At 41.2% G+C, this 14085-nt stretch overlaps 1 protein-coding gene across 3 annotated transcripts in view; it reads right to left on the reverse strand.

The window, feature by feature from the left end:
* The window catches only part of Rgs6 (regulator of G protein signaling 6), a 570177-nt gene that overhangs the window by 291920 nt on the left and 264172 nt on the right, over positions 1-14085 (reverse strand). The gene's annotated exons all lie outside the window — the stretch shown is intronic.

Consider the following 14085-nt stretch of genomic DNA (forward strand, 5'->3'; position numbering starts at 1 on the left):
AAGTAGAGGAAGTGGGAAAAATGCCTCCTTTTCCATTTTAATTAAATGATGTTCAACTGCCAACTTATCCTAGGCAGAATCTTCAAAGCCTTCCTTTCCCTTTCCCTAATCCAGTTCTCCACTCCCTCCGTTGCCCTATTTGGCTTCTAGAATCTTGCCCCTACTGTGGCCATGTCAGTTCAAGCTCGTCCGTCTCTCGGGCTGTTGCAAAAAGCTCACCTTGTTCCATTTCCACTGAACGACCAGAATTACCTTCTTCCAATACTAATCGTCTGTCATCCCTCTGATTGTAATCCTCTCAGGGCTCCCTTCCTAACAAGAAAAGAGCAGATTTATGAACAGGGCCCTCTCCTTTTGTATTTGTGTATCCATTCTTGCAGTGAGTGACAGGTTTCCTCTCCTGGTTGCCCTGGGGAAGCGCCCACTTATCCCTCAGGGTTCAGCACAAATGTCCTCTGAGGTCACGCTTTCCTGGCTCCTTCATACAAAACAGGTCCCTCTCATATTCAGGACACTCATGTCTTCATGGTTATTGGCACATGACATTCTTTTCTCTCTTCCCCAGTAAAGTTCCTGGCACATAAATAGGTGTTTATGAAGACAGATGTCCCAACTCAGGATAGTGGGACTTACTGATTTTCGACCTCATGATGGGGCAAAAGTGATGTGACTTCGGATTTTGAATTGTGATCTTTCTGTGGACTAGTGCTATGCGGTGCTCTACCACCTCTTGGGATGCTGGGCGGTAGCTGTTGGCCCTTGTGATCCGGGGAGTAAATAACTGGTATCCTATGTGTAATGGGTGGTTAACTAGGAGGTTCAACAGGTTAGGGATAGTAAGTACGTTTTCAACTCATTGTATCTTCAACTTATGATGGGTTCATCTGGACAGGACCCCATCATAAATAGAGGAGCATCTGTGTTCTGTTGAAGGGCTGGTGCTGGGAAGGGCCCCTAAAGCCTTCAAGATCACTACCATCCCAAACACTGCGTACTAAAAAGAACAAAGGAATGAATAAAGATGCTCCCCAAACACCCTACTATAGAAACAAAGTGATAACTAAGATTCACCTTGCCCATTGGATTGAACATGTACATCCAATCTTCATGTTTTAAATCACTTGACAAACACATAAATCATTGATCATCATTTACTTAGAAATAAATGTTACTTATCTAGTGGGCAGAAGTGGATGGAGGTTGTATGTTTATTTGGTTGGCCTGAATTATTTGTTATCCTCAACAACAGCACTTCCCAAACTTTTAAAGTCTGTAAGAATCACCTGGGGATCCTTGTTAAACTGGAGATTCTGATTCAGAGGTGTGGAGCGGGACTCACGGTTCTACTTAATCTAACAAGCTCCCGGGCGATGCTGATGTCACTGCTGTGTCACAGACCACACTCTGAGTAGAAGGCTCTCCAGAATTTACACACAAGTAACAGCTCAGGGTCATGCAAACATGATGCTAATGCATTGCTAATAAAGTTTTCTCTTTACTCCCAGGGATCCAGCCTGCAGACATATCCAGGGTGTGCCCTAGTTTAGCTACTTAGAAGACAAAAGGAATCACATTCTTATTCTTAGTCTGGCACACTCTGATATGACATCTAGATTCTAAAACCTTAACATCTGATAAAATATGCTTAACAAGAATATATCAATTAAAATGTTCTTTTCTTAAAAAATACTACTTTGGAAGGCCAAATTATAACTTGCTGTAGGAACTGTTAAATGCCTAATTACAAATGATTTCAGTGGGTATTTTCAGTTTTGTTCCCTTTGAAATTCCAGAGATTCAGAGACTGAGGTTGATTACCTTTGGTGGAAGAGTGGGCATTGGAGATTATAAAGTTTGTATTTATTTTACTTTTCCAGAACAACGTGAAAATGAGAATTACATTAAAACACCCTTGACGCTGAAGAATTTGCTTTTTTTTTTCCCCCCATAGTGCTGAGTATTGAACCCAGGACCTAATTCAAGCTTGGCAAGTGCTCTAACATTAAGCTACACCCTCAACCCTCAGAAATTGCTTTCAACCAAGACAACTGGTCTCTAGAAATTGCCTGTTTCTTCAGTCTTCATGATTAGCCACACAAACAGCAGCAAAAATCCCAAATGTTAATAGCTATAAGCATAGAAAAAAAAAATGTTACAAAATCTAATTATGTAATGAACCTAAATATCCACTAATTGGCACTTTGTTAAATAAAGTGTGCAGATAAACATTACAGAGTACTAGCAGCCGGGAAACATGATAAAATTGATGGTATTTATTGAAATAGATATTTAAGATATATTAAGAAATTAGATTTGATCACACTAAGTACAGTATGATTCTGTTTTGAAAAAGAGTAAAGAATGTTTGCTAGATGAATACTCTCTAGCATGAATATTAGATGACTTTGGTAGTTCGGTTATAGGAAATGTAATTTTCTTTTTTCCAAAGAGAAACAGATTTTTGAGGTTGGGAGAGTACTGGAGATTTGACCCAGAAGGGCTCTACAACAGAGCTACATCCTCAGTCCTTTTTAAATTTCTTATTGTTTATTTTGAGACAGGATCTTACTAAGTTGCAGAGGCTGGCCTTGAACGTAAATGGGCAGAAGTTTTCTTTTGTTGTTGCTGTTGGTTTTTATGTTTTGGTTTGGTTTGGTTTTTGGTCATGGGAATTGAATCCAGGGTCACTTTACCACTGAGCTACATTCCCCAGCATTCCCCCGCCCCCAACCCTTTTTTTTTTTTTTTTTTTTTTTTTGAGACAGGGTCTCGCTAAGATGCTTAGGCTGGCCTCAAACTTGTGATCCTCCTGCCTCAGCTTCCTGGGTTGCTGGGAATTACAAGCAAGGTTGACTACATTTGGCTAAGAGAATAGTTTTTTAAAAATATAACTTATAAGGAGCCCTACCAAACCCAGGACCACTTCCACATGGCCCTATTAAGTCTTAGATTGCAAAACTCACATGCTTGAGATCACTGTCATTTACGGTGGCTTAAAAAAAAAAAATAGAGGCTCATTCTGATCTGAAGCCTCATGTCATTAGCAGGGTGTGATTCTATTGAAATTCATGAAACATGCTTTTAATTATGGTTCTTTTGCTAGATGTGGCACCAGACCTTAGTGAGTAAAGAAAAATAACCTGGGGACTTGGCACCCTAGACAGGTGAGCTTTATTACTCTCAGGGGAAAGCAAATATTTTTGTGGAAATTCTGATGGATTTCAAGGTGTGAGCTAAGGCTAGGTGAGCACTGGGTTCCTCTGAGCCATGTTCTTCCATTCCCTCCCCCTCCTCCCTGGCTGCATTGCAGGGAGAGCCACTGATTAATGGAGCAGCAGACTTGGAGGTGTAGGCTCAGATCAGAGGTCCTTCACTCAGATTACACTAAGCACAGCATGAGTCACCTGCAAGACACTGGGAAGGCCAGGTTCCTTGGGCTCTTCTATCAATGCCTACCACAGCAGGTCACAGGTCTCTAAATCCCCAGAAATTAAATGTGAAACTCCACACACTGACGCACGTGGATTTGTGGAAATCAGGATCCAGGCTGGTTATCAGATTCTCCAAAATGTAAGGTGCCCTAGAAAAAATTATGAATGTGCAGCTTTTCAGGAGTAGGAGAAATCAATGTCAGCACATCTAAGATTCTTAGATTATATTAAAAAGTACAAAACTTATTTTCTACAGTCACCTCTAATACACATAATTCAATAATAAGACCATATAAAGCAAGAAAACTCAGCCAGGCGTGGTGGCACATGCATGTAATCTCAGTGGCTCGGGAGGCTGAGGCAGGAGGTTTGTGAGTTCAAAGGCAGCCTCAGCAAAAGTGAGGCACTAAGCAACTCAGTGAGACCCTGTCTCTACATAGAACATAAGATAGGGCTGGGGATGTGACTCAGTGGTGAGTGTCCCTGAGTACCCTTCCCCCTACACACACACACACACACACACACACACACACACCTCAAAATACCAAAATCATTCTCTTCTTACATATTGCACAACCCCCTCCCCGCCCCAAAAAGGTGATCTCAACTGCTGAGGACAAAAATCCCAGCATCTTAATACTTCATTCCCAATGCTCTGATTTCTTTGGTGCACCTAATTTGCTTCTCTGCTTCTTCTCATAGGTGACTTCCGGGGTTGTTCTCAAACTTTGGTGACCACCTAGAGGAACAGCGGTGCTTATTGACCATGCAGATTCCTGGATTCTATCCCAGAGGTCTGCAGACTTATGTCTTTTGCAAGTTTCCTGGATGATTCTGAAGCAGCTGATCTGTCTGCCACTTGTTGGGTAAAGCTACCCTTTGACTGCAAACACTGCCTCCTGGATCTGCTGAAGACTCACCTTTCTACCCTCGAGGAAACCCCCTGCCTTCCCATTGATGCACCCAGACTCACCTAGTCTTCTAAATTGCTCTAGAAAAAATTACCAGCCTTGGCACTATCACCTGCCTTAGCTATTTCAGTCAAAATTCCCAGACTGTGTCTTCACATATGGCTTCTAAATGGGTTGCACTCCCCATGAGCCAATTCCAGTATGTGTTCTGGCAGAGACACCTCTGCGCTCACTCAGGAGAAGTCGAACATAGATTTCTTCACAATCTTACAACAGACAGGGACTAATGACTGTAGAGAATGAAAACTTTAATACAGTCTATTAGAGGTGATGATCAGAGGTGTGATCAAGACCTAGCTAATCAACTTGCTAATTGAACTTCAATGCTACATTTCTGTTTGGTTTGAAATTATTACAAGAACCTCTTTAAGAGATCAAGTCTCTAGCAAGTCACCAGGAAGGCCAAGTTCCTCAGGCTGTTCTGTTAAAGCCTACCACAGCAAAAAACAGGCAAGAGCAGTTCAGGTGTCCCTTGCAGGACTGATGGCGGATCATTTGTTTTCCATGCTCATTGTGAAGTCTAATGAGAAAATCTCATCAACAAATCTGAACTCTTGAAGGGAAAGTCTTTGCAGAATTCTAACGAATTTTAATTAGCATGCAGTTAAACCTCATTAATTGGGACTGCACAAACATAAAATTCATTATAATTAGTTCAGAAACCACAAGAAAGTTGGACTTTGTGATATGAAGAAAGGCCTTTTTAAGTAAATTAATGAGATAAATAAACTTCTCAGGAAATATTTTAATTTTAACGAGTACTAAGTTTGGGAGTTGAAAGAAACTCGAAGATCATTCAGCTGAGGTGATTTGTTCCTGGCTGCACCCGAAATAAACAAAATTAGCACCGAGGCGCCTATCTTCCAACCCAGAACTCTCTTCATCCTGATTATTATTGATAAGATCTCTATCAGTCAGAAGTACATTTTATTTCACTCAATAAATATTGGCAAGTTAGCTACAGTCCCGATGTTCTGCAAGGACCCTTGCTGGTATAAGAGCTTACAGTAACGATCTGATTTTCTGTTTTGCAAACTCACCCTATGTTTCTGCAATTGGTATCATTCTAGAATATCTGTCACAGCACCCTTAACCTGAACTGGGCTGACCTGAGTGGTCCTGATCTGTAGTGGTGAGGATCCTTCATCATGCTTCCTTGATAAAGACGGGAGCTGGCTCTCTAACTTCAGTACTCTTGCGCAGGGCAAATAACATCTCTGAAATAAGAAAACTTTTGATCTGTGACAGTTTGGAGGGGTTGAGTAGGTAGAAGATAAGTGGGCTGGGTGCCAGGATGGCTCATAACGTACTATTTACCTGGAGAAGCCTCTTAGCCTTCATCCTTACAGCTTCAAAACTTGGTTTTATTATTGCAGGCAAAGAAGATCCATGTCCTGGAGTTGGGTGGAGGATTCACTTTTATTAGACTCAAAGATTCTGACTCATGAAATCTTTTTAGCGGGGAGGGGTACTGGGGATTGAACTTAGGGACACTCAGTCACTGAGCCACATCTCCAGACCTATTTATTTGGTATTTTATTTAGAGACAGGGTCTCACTGAGTTGCTTAGCACCTCACTATTGCTGAGGCTGGCTTTGAACTCATGATCCTCCTACCTTAGTCTCCCTAGCTGTTGGGATTATAGGCATGCACAGCCACTCCTGGCTGTGAAATCTTATATATAAATTCTTTAACCAACCAACAACCAGACTACAGGGCTCATATCAGTGAGATTAGTTCCTATCACTCTATCATACTTTATATGGAAAGTCAAATCTAACCAGCAGATTGCTCAGTGACCATGATAATAGGATAAGAGCAGTTAGCGATAAATTTTAATGCCATACCTACAATAGAGATAGATATGTTACCTACATCTTTCATAGCCAAACATTTCTTTCTTTCTTTCTTTCTTTTTGTCATGGAATTGCAAACAAGTGAGTTTAATGGAATTGACCCCAATTCCCAGAGTGAGCCCTGCTGTCCCGAACTAATTAGCACACAGCATTGCTCTGGCCAAATTGGCCCAATCAATGAATTAAAGAGATTTTTACCTTTCTTAGGGGAAAAATCTACACTTTCTACATCTGTGCTACACTTTGCCCCACTTCATGATTGTGATCTGCTGAATGTAGGAATAAATTTAGTTAAGCAATAATTTAAATAAATTAGGTTACCCTTTTCCTCTCACCCTCTTTTAAGTAATAAGAAAAATAGCAAGTGATCTCTGTCATTTGATCCAGGGCTTAAAAATGTCAGATCTAAGATTCTCGCCATTCTCCTGGCCGTTCCCTTGTGAGCATGAGAGGACCTCTATAGGTCTGAGAATTAGGATCATGCCCAGACAGTAAAGAGGAAGAAAGTGAAAGAAGAGAGACCAGCACTTAGGATAATAAGGCTGTTAAAAAAAGAATCAGCAGACTTACCCTAGGTTTCATTGACTATGTCGCAGGGCCACCCCTTGTGGTAGGGAGTTTGAGAAATGTAGCTTTTTAGTCAAGTCATTGAAAAATATGGAGTTGTTGCTAGGAAGAAAATTAAGATGGGCAACAGATAATATGATGCAAATCTTGCAGATATATACATTGCATTTATTTGGCATGTAAAGAATTGCAGTAGAAGAAATTGCAGTAAAAGAAATCGTTTTCTTCCAAGGTATGATTTTATCATGAGCTCTAAGGGACATATTGGGATCGAACTTCAAATCGACGCATGGAAGCCATGAAGGGTCACAGGAATGCATGGTGAGGCAGCAGCGTCCTCTCAGGAGCAAGGCCAAGTCTTGACAGGGCCTTCATTTACATGTGTGTCCCTCAGAGAAGGGTTGCTGCTCCTGCTGAAAAGGAAGGTAGAGTGAGGTGGTAGGGGTTGGGCTTGGGAGTCGTCTGAATCCTTCCAGATGGTTCCGTTCCAATTCCTTTCCCTCCCCATGCCCTACACTTTCACTTAAGGAACCTTGCAAGTCTTTGAATTCAGCCTGTATCAGAATCCAATAAGTCACCGGATCACAGGATGTGGCTGATGTTCAGCTTCATTAACCCGCGGCTGTAGGAGATGTTATTTTAGGCCAGCAATAAACTCCCTTGTTTTCTGAACCTGCATTGAGGCAAGATTTTAGAATCTTGAGCCTATTTTAATTTTCTTCTTTAAATCTTTCTAGCCCGATTGTATGTAGCCAGTGTAGGCACATTTCTTTAAAATATTATATAGAAGTAGTCACTAGAGTTCACCAAAATGTTGCCTTCAGTAGGCACCTGACTCCAATTAACCACAGCTGACGTGTAAGAAAACATTTTGCTCTCCATTCCTTCAAACCAAACTAGATCCAATGAGTAACCCCAGATGCCCATTTCATTGACAAGTCTGTTATGTACCAACATTCCCAGCACGGAGTATGAGATGTAAAACATTATATACTTTAATCAGGCTAAGTAGAAAGGGATTCATAAAAGAAAGTGGGTAGCACACAGACTCTCTGGGAACCAGTCGTGGAACAAGTTCCAGGGACAATCCAGAGAGAAAAACAAAAAACGAACAACACCCAGTTATATCACAGAGTGGTGTTGATGCCCATATGTGACACCAACCCTGCTTGGTGCTAGATCCTATAAAGTCTGTGGTCAACACTACAGAAGAACCATGCCAACATAGAAACGTGTCCTCCACTGTCACTGTGCATAAATGAGAAAGAATATAGCCTTCACAGCTATTGGCAAATGCCTGGTGTACGTGAGGAAAGCTGACTTTAAGTTAAAGAAGATACTGAGAAAGGCGGAGCACAAATAGAAAGAATTGAATTCTTCAAATATAATTGAGTTACTGGGTCAAATAACCATTCCAACTAGGGTTTTTCCTATTTCCAGATGAAGTATTATTTATGCCACTTGAACTTGAGTGTCTAAGGTTTGCAATGCAGAGTCCTAATTGATGGAAGAGATAGACCTACCAAGCAGACAGACATATCCTTTCTTTGAACTTGAGCATTTTCTTCCCTGCACAGTGTTTAAAAGGGCACTATCTCCTTGTGGCCCATCAGGTTTCTACTCTGTTCCAAGAGCTGCTTGTTCTCAAGCGCTAGCATCTGAACCACTGGGGAATGCTCACTTGGAAGAAAAAAGACAGAACCCACCTCATAGCACATACACAAATGCTTTAGATGAATTCCAGATTTAAATGCAAAATGTACCACAACAAAATATTAGCATAAAAATTTGAGCCGGGCACTGTGGTGCATGCCTCTAATCCCAGCATTTGGGGAGGCTGAAGCAGGAGGATCGGGAGTTCAAAGCCAATCTCATCAAAAGCGAGGCGCTAAGCAACTCAGCGAGATCCTGTCTCTAAATAAAATACAAAATAGGGCTGGGGATGTGGCTCAGTGGTTGAGTGCCCCTAAGTTCAATCCCTAGTACAAAAAAAAATTTTGAAATGTATATAATCTTGGAGATATAAAAAGATGAGAATCTTCAGTCCCCAAAGAAGGTAGACATTTGATTATTTAAAAATATGGCAGATATACCAAATCAAAAGTCTTAAACAAACAGTAGAAGGGGAAAATATTTGCATAACATATGAAAAAGGTTTGACATCCTAACACACACCAAATTTCTACAAGCGATTGACAAAAAAAAAAAAAAAAAAAATGAGCTGCTTGATGGAAGAAGGGCAAAGTATATGAAGAATTCTGTGACCAAAGAGGGCATTCCAATGTATAGTAAGTGCAAGAAAATGTGCAGGTCCTCACTTGTGGTTAGCAACAAGGAAAAATTCTTCAAAAAATTCACAAATAGTTAAAAAGTGGTATCATTCAGCGAAAATGGAGGCTGGTGGGAAGATGGTCAGTCTTCATTATTTGCAATTCCTATATTTATCAATTTGCCTACTCAAATTTATTTGTAACCACCAAATCAATTCTGGCAGTGCTTTGTGGGCATTTGTGGTCCTTCATGGAGATGCTCAGAGTGTCAAAAAGAGTTTGAGTCCCTCAACGTGCACATCACTGAAGTAGAAGACGGTGACAGTGGACAATTCAATGCTACATTTTCCTGTTTGTTGTTGGTAATTTCACGGTTTGAAATGGTCCCCAAGCATAGCGCTGGAGCTCTGCCTAGTAGAGTTTCAAAGCAAAAAATGACTGTGGGGTACTTTCGGAGAAAATACATGTCTCAGATAAGCTTTGCTCAGGCATGAGATATATTATGGTCGGCTGTGAGTTTAATGATAGTGAAGCAATAATATGTAACAAATAAACTGTCTTAAAACAAGGTTTTGTGCTGATGGTTTTCTGAAAATGTAACCAGAAGCATGCTGGAGCCTAACCCTGAATCTTCCTTGGAATTCATCATGAATGTATCCATGCAATGTATTATTCAGTAATTCAAATGATTCATTATTTGCTATTTCAGTATTCAGGGGGATTTTATAGGCTGTAACTAAGCAGGATCATGATAATTGATTCTAGTTCGCCTCAGACTTTTAGGAAAGCAATACTACAAAATTAAGAGAATTTTAAGAAAACGTAGCTTTTCATCCAGAAATATCACTTTTCCAATCTATTTCCCCCAATAAAGGCATTATTTGTAATGGCAATAAAGTACAACACAGAACACCAGAGGAAACTGAGTGTTCACTGAGGGTGAATGCTGAAATATTTTAATATATCCATAGAAAATTCTATGACAATTTAAAAGAAACACATATACATCATTCTTCAGAGTTTTTTTTCCTCCCAACTTTCCCTTAAGGTACTTGTTGTGTTACCATTTGGCCTTAGCTGGGGTTTGCCCTTCGTTTCCAGCTACATTTCCAAAACAACTGACACAGACCTGTGTATGTCTCTGTGTGTGTGTGAGCATTTGTGGGGGCACGTATGTGAATATGTACTTTCATTCACATATATATTTTTAAAACCTAGAGGATTTTTATTACGACTTGAGAAAAGTAACTTTAAGCATGTTATGCATAATGATTCAATGTATAAAAACAACAGAAGCAAACAACAAAACCAAAACATCTTCCTGTTCACTGTATCTATGTTTGCACAGTGTAGACAATGGGATGGAGAGATGCTCACCAGGTGACCAGTGTCACCTTTGGGTAGAGGGAACAGAGGGGTCAGGTAGGATTTACTTTTCTTTTAATCTTACTTGCATTCTTAGTTATAATAAGTCCCTATTATTCTTATTTTTAGAAAATGAAAGAGAAACTGTAAAAACTGCATTATTAAACATAATGCAGACTATGTGGGCCTGTACTTTTAGCGTTTGTGGGGTGAAGCCCCAGAATGGTATTTCATAAGCCCCTCGGGAACTCTCAGGCTAGTGGTGCCCCTGCCACACTGTGGAACCCAGCTCTGACTGACAGCTCTTGAACCAGCTGATGAGGCTGTTACAGAGGGACACAACCATCTATTCCTACTTCCATGAGCTCTCCCTATTGTCTTGGCTGGAGTTTTGGGTGTTTCCACACATTGATTCATAATCTGTTAGTTTCCAATCCAGACAGCTGATGCCATCCATTCTGTGGAAGTTGTACTTGATTTCACCCTCTGGTGGCACCTTGAGTTTCTTTATCTTCCAGCTGTTAGAGGAAGAGTTCTGCTGCCAGCTCCATGCACCAACAACTTTGTCATTCTCCTTACAAAGGTTCTTCTTAAGAGACACCATCACTGTACAGTGAGACCCACACCCCCAGGTGCCTTTCTGTCCACTGCTTTCTGTCCACTGCCACAAGGTGAAAGTTCTTTATTTTAAAGACATACATTTGTCAAGTAAATGGTTCTCTCCCCCCCAAACCACATATATCCTCCAGGGTGGTCTTATCAGATAATTGGGATCTTGTGGTCCAAAGTAAAACTTATATGTCTTATCAAAGTCATCAAAAGATAACAAGAAAACACAGAGAGAAAGCAAGAGTGCAATTGCACACACACGCCTCGGTGCTTTTCAAGGCTGATTAGCTCTTCAATATTATTTCTACAGCTTCATTATTTCACCAGAACTGTTCCCAGTCAGCAGGTATCATTTTGAACTTACAGTAATTATTGTTTCCTTAGTACCTAAATGGTGAGACCTGCAATTTAATGTGCACACATTTGTATTTTCCTTTACATATTAGTGAAATGATCTTTAAATATCTTATTACATTTCACATTCAAAGAGCTTGGAAAGAAGCTTACCTTATATGGTAGGATTCTTTTGTTAATAACAAGATTGATCCTTCCTTGTGTTGGGGCTATGCCTCACATCTGTCTTGCTTTCACTGCAGTAACACAGGGGAGTTAGTTAGCATAAATGGAAAGCTTGGATGAATACATCTGTGGTTCCACGACCTCTTTGCATTTATAGAAAACATAATCCTATGCAGAAATCATAGATCTGGCAAGACTGGCTGGATCAAAGGCTGTTCCTTATTCCAGGTGAGGCATGTGCCTTCCCAAGTAACACTTAACCTCTCTGAAATAGAATGTTACCTCCATGGACAAACCAGATCTGGGGTCCATGTGGTTCTCAAAAGAGAATCTGGCCCCACTAGATAAGATAAAGCATAGCTCCATGAACTCCCAGGAGATCTTCTAATGATAGGAGGGACGCCTGGATGGAAAATAATAACTATTTCAATGTCTGGGAATACTGTCTGCTTCCCAGAACAGCCGGAAGAGCTTCAGAAGATCTGGGAAGTTGAAGAGAGGAACCGACACAGCCCCATCTTTCTAGTCCCACCTCTGTCAATCAAGCAGCAGCCTGTAATACTCAGAAGTAGACATGGCCTCATAGAGATGATGGCGACATGAAGATCATGCCTCTGGCTGGTTGATTGGTCAGGAATAGAAATGAGCTCACGTACATGGGGATATGAGAGCCAGAGAAGAGAAGAGAAGAGCCGACAGCAGCCTCTGATGGGAGAAGCAGCACTGGGGGCACCAACTTGCAGAGCCCGACAGTGGGGGGAGAAACCAAGACCAAACTGGGCCTGTGCTCTGGTCTTAGCTGCACGGATCTCAGTGGAGGGAGTGAGACTCTCCCTTCATGGTGAGACCTCTGGACCAGACAACAGAATAACTGAGTTCTAATCCTGGCTCTCCAGGTCAGGTGAATTCATGCAAATCACAATTTCTCAAATCTTATTTTTCTCCTTTATAAGTGGGAATAAATTCCTTATCACATTCTCTGGAAAGTTTCATGAGAGAATGCTTTTCTTCTATCTTAACGTACTTCTTTTTTCCTTGCCCCCTTTATGATAATGGGCCACATACACATGGTCTTCCATATACTAGAATGTATTCATATTATTTCTATTTAATTATATTATACATATAATTAATTTTACTATCAATTGCTGTTCTGAAGGGTTATTTTTTTTTCCTGCCAACATCTGCATGTGTCAGAGACAAAAATAAAATGGTGGTTAGATGCCTCATTCTATCTCAGGAGCCTTTCGGAAATCAGCTCGCATTACCTGATTCTTGTGGTTAATTTCTAAATATATATACACATGCTAAATATATAGACTCTCAGGCTGGTGGTGCCACCACCACACAGTGGAAACCCAGCTCTGGCTGACATCACTTTGAACCAGCTGATGAGGCTGTTACAGAGGGACACAACCATCTAGGATTAATTTTTAAACATCGTCGTTTTTTTTTTTTTCCTGCTCAAATGAAAAGTCCTCATTATATTCTATCCATATGAGCTCCATGTAACTTAAAAATGTATGAAAGAAAATAGATGTTCTATCCCAGAAGTAAATTGGTTCCTGGGTTAGTGTCAGGTCAGCCAATTTCCCACCCAGAATTGGCTTCACTCTTGACCACTATCTTTTCAAGCGCAATGTGGTAGCTGACAAAGTTCAGGACAAACCTAGGTCATTGAGAAGAGGCTATGTTCTATATACTCAGTTTTAAATAACAAATGTATTAAGTGGTGTCAAATAAAAACAAGTCTGGATGGACATGTAGGTGAGGAGAGAGTTTATTTTAAAAAGACCATTTCAAATGGAGAGACAGAGTTTTTTCAGTTGGAATCCTCTGACCATAAGCTCCACAAGTGCCCAGAACATCAGACAGAAAGGGCTTCTTTTTAATAGGGAAGAAGAACAAGGCTAGAGAATGTAAGGTTTGGGAGACCATCATAGTTCAGATGATGACTGTCCCCACAAAGCCCATGTGGTCCCCAAGGTGAGGAGACTGGGAGGCACTGGAAGCTTTAAGAGATGGGGCCTACTGGGAAATCACTGGGGGTGTGCCACCTGGAAGGGATTGTGAGACACTGGCCCTTTCTTCCCCTCCTCCCCCTCCCCTCCCCCTCCCCTCCCCTCCCCCTTCCCCTTCCCCTCCCCCTTCCCCTCCCTCCTCCCCTTCCCTGCCCTCTCCAATCCTCCTCCTCCTCCTCCTCCTCCTCCTCCTCCTCCTCCTCCTCCTCCTCCTCCTCCTCCTTCTTGTTCCTGGGCAGGAGGGGAGAGATTTTGCTCCACCATGTGCTCCTGCCATATTGTGCTGACTTGCCAGAAGCCGAAAGCAATGGGGCCAAGCCATCATACACTGCGAACTCCCAGACTATGAGCCAAAATGAACCTTTTCTCTTTGTAGTTTGATTAATTCAGGTATTTTGTTGTAGTAACAGAAAGCTGACTAATACAGAGGATGAACATGTGTTGGCAGCCAACAGTTGAGAAGGAGGGTTTTTCTT

The sequence above is a fragment of the Callospermophilus lateralis genome, chromosome 3, assembly GCF_048772815.1.
Source record: "Callospermophilus lateralis isolate mCalLat2 chromosome 3, mCalLat2.hap1, whole genome shotgun sequence".
Classification (NCBI taxonomy): Eukaryota; Metazoa; Chordata; class Mammalia; order Rodentia; family Sciuridae; genus Callospermophilus; species Callospermophilus lateralis.